At 39.2% G+C, this 11242-nt stretch overlaps 1 protein-coding gene across 6 annotated transcripts in view; it reads left to right on the top strand.

The window, feature by feature from the left end:
- LOC103849266 (K(+) efflux antiporter 4) overlaps positions 1-11242 on the top strand; it is a 94297-nt gene that overhangs the window by 22071 nt on the left and 60984 nt on the right. The window lies entirely within an intron of this gene.

The following is an 11242-nucleotide window of genomic DNA, read 5'->3' as shown; positions in this document are numbered from 1 at the left end:
AGAAGGGCGTTATGGGATGGCAAATAAGAGCATGCGGCTCAGTCTTAAGACAAAAAACTATAAATAAAACAGATTCCTTACCCACGGCTTACAAAGATTTATTACCCACGACTTACACATGTCTTGACAAAGACAAAGATTTATACCCACGGCTTACAAGTCTTAAAGACCAAAGATTTTTTTGTTTTCAGTTATTTGAAGGTACAGTTTGAGAAAGTCCTAAGACAAGGACTATAACTGAAAACATTGTCCCTTGCTACCAATAAAAGAAACTTATGCCATCCCCTATAGCAAGATTGTTAAATGGACCGAGAATATGAGTTGGTGGTGCATGTATAAAGAAGGGCGTTAGGGGATGGCAAATAAGAGCATGCGGCTCAGTCTTAAGACAAAAGACTATTTGAAAACAGATTTCTTATCCACATCTTACAAAGATTTAGGCGTGGGACTTTTTAATCGGATCCGAATACCGAACCGGATCCGACCCGAAATGGACCGGTTCGGATCGGTTTCGGATAAGGCATATTTAACCGATGGGTAATGTTTATGAATATCCACAGGTATCGGGTCGGTTCGGGTTTTTATCCGGATCCGATCGGGTACCCGTTTAAACCGAAATAATGTTTAAAAAATATGGATTTGCGCCTCATGGGTTTCGAACCCGGGTGGGAAAGTTGAAAGTACATCAACTTTTACCACTGCACCACTTCTATTTCCTTGTAACTACTTTCAAACTATACATATATACCCGATTTGGATTAAACTTTTTTTTAAAAAAATTAAAAATAAAAATAGAAAATAGAAAATAAATAAAAATATTAGTTTCGGTTTAATAATTTAATACCCGGAACCGACCCGGAACCGACCGGAAACCGATCCGAAACCGAACCAAACTGTTCCAAGTACTCATTGGATACAATTTATAAATAACCGAATATCCAGACCCGAATGGATCTTACCCGGAACCGATCCGAATACCCGAAATCCCAGGCCTACAAAGATTTATTACCCACAGCTTATACATGTCTTGGCAAAGATTTGTTACCCACGGCTTACAAGTCTTAAAGACCAAAGACTTTTCTGTTTTCAGTTATTTGAATGGTACAGTTTGAAAAAGTTTTAAGACAAGAACTATAACTGAAAACATTGTCCCTTGCTGCCTCTAAAAGAAACTTATGTCATCCCCTAATGGACCGAGAATATGGGTTGGTGGTGCATGTATAAAGAAGGGCGTTAGGGGATGGCAAAGAAGAGCATGCGGCTCAGTCTTAAGACAAAAGACTACAACTGAAAACAGATTCTTTACCCACGGCTTACAAATATTTATTACCCACGGCTTACACATGTCTTGACAAAGACAAAGATTTATTACCCACGGCTTAAAAGTCTTAAAGAGCAAAGACTTTTCTGTTTTCAGTTATTTTTGAATGGTACAGTTTAAGAAAGTCCTAAGACAAGGACTATAGCTGAAAACATTGTCCCTTGCTGCCTCTAAAAGAAACTTATGTCATCCCCTAATGGACCGAGAATATGGGTTGGTGGTACATGTATAAAGAAGGGCGTTAGGGGATGGCAAAGAAGAGCATGCGGCTCAGTCTTAAGACAAAAGACTATAACTGAAAACAGATTCTTTACCCACGGCTTACAAATATTTATTACCCACGGCTTACACATGTCTTGACAAAGACAAAGATTTATTACCCACGGCTTACAAGTCTTAAAGAGCAAAAACTTTTCTGTTTTCAGTTATTTGAATGGTACAGTTTGAGAAAGTCCTAAGACAAGGACTATAACTGAAAACATTGTCCCTTGCTGCCTTTAAAAGAAACTTATGCCATCCCCTAATGGACCGAGAATATGGGTTGGTGGTGCATGTATAAAGAAGGGCGTTAGGGGATGGCAAATAAGAGCATGCGGCTCAGTCTTAAGACAAAATACTATAACTGAAAACAGATTCCTTACCCACGGCTTACAAAGATTTATTACCCACGGCTTACACATGTCTTGACAAAGACAAAGATTTATTACCCATGGCTTACAAGTCTTAAAGACCAAAGCCTTTTCTGTTTTCAGTTATTTGAATGGTACAGTTTGAGAAAGTCCTAAGACAATGACTATAACTGAAAACATTGTCCCTTGCTGCCTCTAAAAGAAACTTATGACATCCCCTAATGGACCGAGAATATGGGTTGGTGGTGCATGTATAAAGAAGGGCGTTAGGGGATGGCAAATAAGAGCATGCGGCTCAGTCTTAAGACAAAATACTATAACTGAAAACAAATTCCTTACCCATGGCTTACAAAGATTTATTACCCACGGCTTACACATGTCTTGACAAAGACAAAGATTTATTGCCCACGGCTTACAAGTCTTAAAGACCAAAGACTTTTCTGTTTTCAGTTATTTGAATGGTACAGTTTGAGAAAGTCCTAAGACAAGGACTATAACTAAAACATCGTCCCTTGCTGCCTTTAAAATAAACTTATGCCATCCCCTTATGGACCGAGAATATGGGTTGGTGGTGCATGTATAAAGAAGGGCGTTAGGGGATGGCAAATAAGAGCATGCGACTCAGTCTTAAGACAAAAGACTATAACTGAAAACAGATTCCTTACCCACGGCTTACAAAGATTTATTACCCACGGCTTACACATGTCTTGACAAAGACAAAGATTTATTACCCACGGCTTACAAGTCTTAAAAACCAAAGACTTTTCTGTTTTCAGTTATTTGAATGGTACAGTTTGAGAAAGTCCCAAGACAAGGACTATAACTGAAAACAGTCCCTTGCGGTCTCTAAAAGAAACTTATGCCATCTTCTAATGGACCGAGAATATGGGTTGGTGGTGCATGTATAAAAAAGGGCGTTAGGGGATGGCAAATAAGAGCATACGGCTCAGTCTTAAGACAAAAGACTATAACTGAAAACAGATTCCTTACCCACGGCTTACAAAGATTTATTACCCACGGCTTACACATGTCTTGACAAAGACAAATATTTATTACCCACGGCTTACAAGTCTTAAAGACCAAAGACTTTTCTGTTTTCAGTTATTTGAATGGTACAGTTTGAGAAAGTCCTAAGACAAGGATTATAACTGAAAACAATGTCCCTTGCTGCCTCTAAAGAAAACTTATGCCATCCCCTCATGGATCGAGAATATGGGTTGGTGGTGCATGTATTGAGAAGGGCGTTAGGGGATGGCAAATAAGAGCATGCGGCTCAGTCTTAAGACAAAAGACTATAACTGAAAACAGATTCCTTACCCACGGCTTACAAAGATTTATTACCCTCGGCTTACACATGTCTTAGACAAAGACAAAGATTTATTACCCACGGCTTACAAGTCTTAAAGACCAAAACTTTTCTGTTTTCAGTTATTTGAACGGTACAGTTTGAGAAAGTCCCAAGACAAGGACTATAACTGAAAACAATGTTCCTTGCTGCCTTTAAAAGAAACTTATGCCATCCCCTAATGGATCGAGAAAATGGGTTGGTGGTGCATGTATAGAGAAGGGCGTTAGGGGATGGCAAATAAGAGCATGCGGCTCAGTCTTAAGACAAAAGACTATAACTGAAAACAGATTCTTTACCCACGGCTTACATAGATTTATTACCCTCGGCTTACACATGTCTTAGACAAAGACAAATATTTATTACCCACGGCTTACAAGTCTTAAAGACCAAAGACTTTTCTGTTTTCAGTTATTTGAACGGTACAGTTTGAGAAAGTCCTAAGACAAGGACTATAACTGAAAACATTGTCCCTTGCTGCCTCTAAAAGAAACTTATGCCATCTCCTAATGGACCGAGAATATGGGTTGGTGGTGCATGTATAAAGAAGGGCGTTAGGGGATGGCAAATAAGAGCATGCGGCTCAGTCTTAAGACAAAAGACTATAACTGAAAACAGATTCCTTACCCACGGCTTACAAAGATTTATTGCCCACGGCTTACAAAGATTTATTACCCACGGCTTACACATGTCTTGACAAAGACAAAGATTTATTACCCACGGCTTAAAAGTCTTAAAGAGCAAAGACTTTTCTGTTTTCAGTTATTTGAATGGTACAGTTTCAGAAAGTCTTAAGACAAGGACTATAGCTGAAAACATTGTCCCTTGCTGCCTCTAAAAGAAACTTATGTCATCCCCTAATGGACCGAGAATATGGGTTGGTGGTGCATGTATAAAGAAGGGCGTTAGGGGATGGCAAAGAAGAGCATGCGGCTCAGTCTTAAGACAAAAGACTACAACTGAAAACAGATTCTTTACCCACGGCTTACAAATATTTATTACCCACGGCTTACACATGTCTTGACAAAGACAAAGATTTATTACCCACGGCTTAAAAGTCTTAAAGAGCAAAGACTTTTCTGTTTTCAGTTATTTGAATGGTATAGTTTCAGAAAGTCCTAAGACAAGGACTATAGCTGAAAACATTGTCCCTTGCTGCCTCTAAAAGAAACTTATGTCATCCCCTAATGGACCGAGAATATGGGTTGGTGGTGCATGTATAAAGAAGGGCGTTAGGGGATGGCAAAGAAGAGCATGCGGCTCAGTCTTAAGACAAAAGACTATAACTGAAAACAGATTCTTTACCCACGGCTTACAAATATTTATTACCCACGGCTTACACATGTCTTGACAAAGACAAAGATTTATTACCCACGGCTTACAAGTCTTAAAGACCAAAGACTTTTCTGTTTTCAGTTATTTGAATGGTACAGTTTGAGAAAGTCCTAAGACAAGGACTATAACTGAAAACATTGTCCCTTGCTGCCTTTAAAAGAAACTTATGCCATCCCCTAATGGACCGAGAATATGGGTTGGTGGTGCATGTATAAAGAAGGGCGTTAGGGGATGGCAAATAAGAGCATGCGGCTCAGTCTTAAGACAAAAGACTATAACTAAAAACAGATTCCTTACCCACGGCTTACAAAGATTTATTACCCACGGCTTACACATGTCTTGACAAAGACAAAGATTTATTACCCATGGCTTACAAGTCTTAAAGACCAAAGCTTTTTCTGTTTTCAGTTATTTGAATGGTACAGTTTGAGAAAGTCCCAAGACAAGGACTATAACTGAAAACAGTCCCTTGCGGTCTCTAAAAGAAACTTATGCCATCTTCTAATGGACCGAGAATATGGGTTGGTGGTGCATGTATAAAAAGGGCGTTAGGGGATGGCAAATAAGAGCATGCGGCTCAGTCTTAAGACAAAAGACTATAACTGAAAACAGATTCCTTACCCACGGCTTACAAAGATTTATTACCCACGGCTTACACATGTCTTGACAAAGACAAATATTTATTACCCACGGCTTACAAGTCTTAAAGACCAAAGACTTTTCTGTTTTCAGTTATTTGAATGGTACAGTTTGAGAAAGTCCTAAGACAAGGATTATAACTGAAAACAATGTCCCTTGCTGCCTCTAAAGAAAACTTATGCCATCCCCTCATGGATCGAGAATATGGGTTGGTGGTGCATGTATTGAGAAGGGCGTTAGGGGATGGCAAATAAGAGCATGCGGCTCAGTCTTAAGACAAAAGACTATAACTGAAAACAGATTCTTTACCCACGGCTTACATAGATTTATTACCCTCGGCTTACACATGTCTTAGACAAAGACAAATATTTATTACCCACGGCTTACAAGTCTTAAAGACCAAAGACTTTTCTGTTTTCAGTTATTTGAACGGTACAGTTTGAGAAAGTCCTAAGACAAGGACTATAACTGAAAACATTGTCCCTTGCTGCCTCTAAAAGAAACTTATGCCATCTCCTAATGGACCGAGAATATGGGTTGGTGGTGCATGTATAAAGAAGGGCGTTAGGGGATGGCAAATAAGAGCATGCGGCTCAGTCTTAAGACAAAAGACTATAACTGAAAACAGATTCCTTACCCACGGCTTACAAAGATTTATTGCCCACGGCTTACAAAGATTTATTACCCACGGCTTACACATGTCTTGACAAAGACAAAGATTTATTACCCACGGCTTAAAGTCTTAAAGAGCAAAGACTTTTCTGTTTTCAGTTATTTGAATGGTACAGTTTCAGAAAGTCTTAAGACAAGGACTATAGCTGAAAACATTGTCCCTTGCTGCCTCTAAAAGAAACTTATGTCATCCCCTAATGGACCGAGAATATGGGTTGGTGGTGCATGTATAAAGAAGGGCGTTAGGGGATGGCAAAGAAGAGCATGCGGCTCAGTCTTAAGACAAAAGACTATAACTGAAAACAGATTCTTTACCCACGGCTTACAAATATTTATTACCCACGGCTTACACATGTCTTGACAAAGACAAAGATTTATTACCCACGGCTTACAAGTCTTAAAGACCAAAGACTTTTCTGTTTTCAGTTATTTGAATGGTACAGTTTGAGAAAGTCCTAAGACAAGGACTATAACTGAAAACATTGTCCCTTGCTGCCTTAAAAGAAACTTATGCCATCCCCTAATGGACCGAGAATATGGGTTGGTGGTGCATGTATAAAGAAGGGCGTTAGGGGATGGCAAATAAGAGCATGCGGCTCAGTCTTAAGACAAAAGACTATAACTGAAAACAGATTCCTTACCCACGGCTTACAAAGATTTATTACCCACGGCTTACACATGTCTTGACAAAGACAAAGATTTATTACCCACGGCTTACAAGTCTTAAAGACCAAAGACTTTTCTGTTTTCAGTTATTTGAATGGTACAGTTTGAGAAAGTCCCAAGACAAGGACTATAACTGAAAACAGTCCCTTGCGGTCCTCTAAAAGAAACTTATGCCATCCCCTAATGGACCGAGAATATGGGTTGGTGGTGCATGTATAAAAAGGGCGTTAGGGGATGGCAAATAAGAGCATGCGGCTCAGTCTTAAGACAAAAGACTATAACTGAAAACAGATTCCTTACCCACGGCTTACAAAGATTTATTACCCACGGCTTACACATGTCTTGACAAAGACAAAGATTTATTACCCACGGCTTACAAGTCTTAAAGACCAAAGACTTTTCTGTTTTCAGTTATTTGAATGGTACAGTTTGAGAAAGTCCTAAGACAAGGACTATAACTGAAAACAATGTCCCTTGCTGCCTCTAAAGAAACTTATGCCATCCCCTAATGGATCGAGAATATGGGTTGGTGGTGCATGTATAGAAGGGCGTTAGGGGATGGCAAATAAGAGCATGCGGCTCAGTCTTAAGACAAAAGACTATAACTGAAAACAGATTCTTTACCCACGGCTTACAAAGATTTATTACCCTCGGCTTACACATGTCTTAGACAAAGACAAATATTTATTACCCACGGCTTACAAGTCTTAAAGACCAAAGACTTTTCTGTTTTCAGTTATTTGAATGGTACAGTTTGAGAAAGTCCTAAGACAAGGACTATAACTGAAAACATTGTCCCTTGCTGCCTCTAAAAGAAACTTATGCCATCCCCTAATGGACCGAGAATATGGGTTGGTGGTGCATGTATAAAGAAGGGCGTTAGGGGATGGCAAATAAGAGCATGCGGCTCAGTCTTAAGACAAAAGACTATAACTGAAAACAGATTCCTTACCCACGGCTTACAAAGATTTATTGCCCACGGCTTACAAAGATTTATTACCCACGGCTTACACATGTCTTGACAAAGACAAAGATTTATTACCCACGGCTTAAAGTCTTAAAGAGCAAAGACTTTTCTGTTTTCAGTTATTTGAATGGTACAGTTTCAGAAAGTCTAAGACAAGGACTATAGCTGAAAACATTGTCCCTTGCTGCCTCTAAAAGAAACTTATGTCATCCCCTAATGGACCGAGAATATGGGTTGGTGGTGCATGTATAAAGAAGGGCGTTAGGGGATGGCAAAGAAGAGCATGCGGCTCAGTCTTAAGACAAAAGACTATAACTGAAAACAGATTCTTTACCCACGGCTTACAAATATTTATTACCCACGGCTTACACATGTCTTGACAAAGACAAAGATTTATTACCCACGGCTTAAAAGTCTTAAAGAGCAAAGACTTTTCTGTTTTCAGTTATTTGAATGGTACAGTTTCAGAAAGTCCTAAGACAAGGACTATAGCTGAAAACATTGTCCCTTGCTGCCTCTAAAAGAAACTTATGTCATCCCCTAATGGACCGAGAATATGGGTTGGTGGTGCATGTATAAAGAAGGGCGTTAGGGGATGGCAAAGAAGAGCATGCGGCTCAGTCTTAAGACAAAAGACTATAACTGAAAACAGATTCTTTACCCACGGCTTACAAATATTTATTACCCACGGCTTACACATGTCTTGACAAAGACAAAGATTTATTACCCACGGCTTACAAGTCTTAAAGACCAAAGACTTTTCTGTTTTCAGTTATTTGAATGGTACAGTTTGAGAAAGTCCTAAGACAAGGACTATAACTGAAAACATTGTCCCTTGCTGCCTTTAAAAGAAACTTATGCCATCCCCTAATGGACCGAGAATATGGGTTGGTGGTGCATGTATAAAGAAGGGCGTTAGGGGATGGCAAATAAGAGCATGCGGTTCAGTCTTAAGACAAAAGACTATAACTGAAAACAGATTCCTTACCCACGGCTTACAAAGATTTATTACCCACGGCTTACACATGTCTTGACAAAGACAAAGATTTATTACCCACGGCTTACAAGTCTTAAAGACCAAAGCTTTTCTGTTTTCAGTTATTTGAATGGTACAGTTTGAGAAAGTCCCAAGACAAGGACTATAACTGAAAACAGTCCCTTGCGGTCTCTAAAAGAAACTTATGCCATCTTCTAATGGACCGAGAATATGGGTTGGTGGTGCATGTATAAAAAAGGGCGTTAGGGGATGGCAAATAAGAGCATACGGCTCAGTCTTAAGACAAAAGACTATAACTGAAAACAGATTCCTTACCCACGGCTTACAAAGATTTATTACCCACGGCTTACACATGTCTTGACAAAGACAAATATTTATTACCCACGGCTTACAAGTCTTAAAGACCAAAGACTTTTCTGTTTTCAGTTATTTGAATGGTACAGTTTGAGAAAGTCCTAAGACAAGGATATAACTGAAAACAATGTCCCTTGCTGCCTCTAAAGAAAACTTATGCCATCCCCTAATGGATCGAGAATATGGGTTGGTGGTGCATGTATAAAGAAGGGCGTTAGGGGATGGCAAATAAGAGCATGCGGCTCAGTCTTAAGACAAAAGACTATAACTGAAAACAGATTCTTTACCCACGGCTTACAAAGATTTATTACCCTCGGCTTACACATGTCTTAGACAAAGACAAAGATTTATTACCCACGGCTTACAAGTCTTAAAGACCAAAGACTTTTCTGTTTTCAGTTATTTGAACGGTACAGTTTGAGAAAGTCCCAAGACAAGGACTATAACTGAAAACAATGTTCCTTGCTGCCTTTAAAAGAAACTTATGCCATCCCCTAATGGATCGAGAAAATGGGTTGGTGGTGCATGTATAGAGAAGGGCGTTAGGGGATGGCAAATAAGAGCATGCGACTCAGTCTTAAGACAAAATACTATAACTGAAAACAGATTCCTTACCCACGGCTTACAAAGATTTATTACCCACGGCTTACACATGTCTTGACAAAGACAAAGATTTATTAACCACGGCTTAAAAGTCTTAAAGACCAAAGACTTTTCTGTTTTCAGGTATTTGAATGGTACAGTTTCAGAAAGTCCTAAGACAAGGACTATAGCTGAAAACATTGTCCCTTGCTGCTTCTAAAAAAAACTTATGTTATCCCCTAATGGACCGAGAATATGGGTTGGTGGTGCATGTATAAAAAAGGGCGTTAGGGGATGGCAAAGAAGAGCATGCGGCTCAGTCTTAAGACAAAAGACTATAACTGAAAACAGATTCTTTACCCACGGCTTACAAATATTTATTACCCACGGCTTACACATGTCTTGACAAAGACAAATATTTATTACCCACGGCTTACAAGTCTTAAAGACCAAAGATTTTTCTGTTTTCAGTTATTTGAATGGTACAGTTTGAGAAAGTCCTAAGACAAGGACTATAACTGAAAACATTGTCCCTTGCTGCCTTTAAAAGAAACTTATGCCATCCCCTAATGGACCGAGAATATGGGTTGGGGGTGCATGTATAAAGAAAACAGATTTAAGACAAAAGACAAAGATTTATTACCCACGGCTTACAAGTCTTAAAGACCAAAGACTTTTCTGTTTTCAGTTATTTGAATGGTACAGTTTGAGAAAGTCCTAAGACAAGGACTAAAACTGAAAACAGTCCCTTGCGGTCTCTAAAAGAAACTTATGCCATCTTCTAATGGACCGAGAATATGGGTTGGTGGTGCATGTATAAAGAAGGGCGTTAGGGGATGGCAAATAAGAGCATACGGCTCAGTTTTAAGACAAGACTATAACTGAAAACAGATTCCTTACCCACGGCTTACAAAGATTTATTACCCACGGCTTACACATGTCTTGACAAAGACAAAGATTTATTACCCATGGCTTACAAGTCTTAAAGACCAAAGCATTTTCTGTTTTCAGTTATTTGAATGGTACAGTTTGAGAAAGTCCTAAGACAAGGACTATAACTGAAAACATTGTCCCTTGCTGCCTCTAAAAGAAACTTATGACATCCCCTAATGGACCGAGAATATGGGTTGGTGGTGCATGTATAAAGAAGGGCGTTAGGGGATGGCAAATAAGAGCATGTGGCTCAGTCTTAAAACAAAAGACTATAACTGAAAACAGATTCCTTACCCACGGCTTACAAAGATTTATTACCCACGGCTTACACATGTCTTGACAAAGACAAAGATTTATTACCCACGGCTTACAAGTCTTAAAGACCAAAGACTATTCTGTTTTCAGTTATTTGAATGGTACAGTTTGAGAAAGTCCTAAGACAAGGACTATAACTGAAAACAGTCCTTTGCGGTCTCTAAAAGAAACTTATGCCATCCTCTAATGGACCGAGAATATGGGTTGGTGGTGCATGTATAAAGAAGGGCGTTAGGGGATGACAAATAAGAGCATGCGGCTCAGTCTTAAGACAAAAGACTATAACTGAAAACAGATTCCTTACCCACGGTTTACAAAGATTTATTATCCACGGCTTACACATGTCTTGACAAAGACAAAGATTTATTACCCACGGCTTACAAGTCTTAAAGACCAAAGCCTTTTCTGTTTTCAATTATTTGAATGGTACAGTTTGAGAAAGTCCTAAGACAAGGACTATAACTGAAAACATTGTCCCTTGCTGTCT

The sequence above is a fragment of the Brassica rapa genome, chromosome A07 (assembly GCF_000309985.2).
Source record: "Brassica rapa cultivar Chiifu-401-42 chromosome A07, CAAS_Brap_v3.01, whole genome shotgun sequence".
NCBI lineage: Eukaryota > Viridiplantae > Streptophyta > Magnoliopsida > Brassicales > Brassicaceae > Brassica > Brassica rapa.
This window is presented reverse-complemented; position numbering and strand designations above follow the sequence as displayed.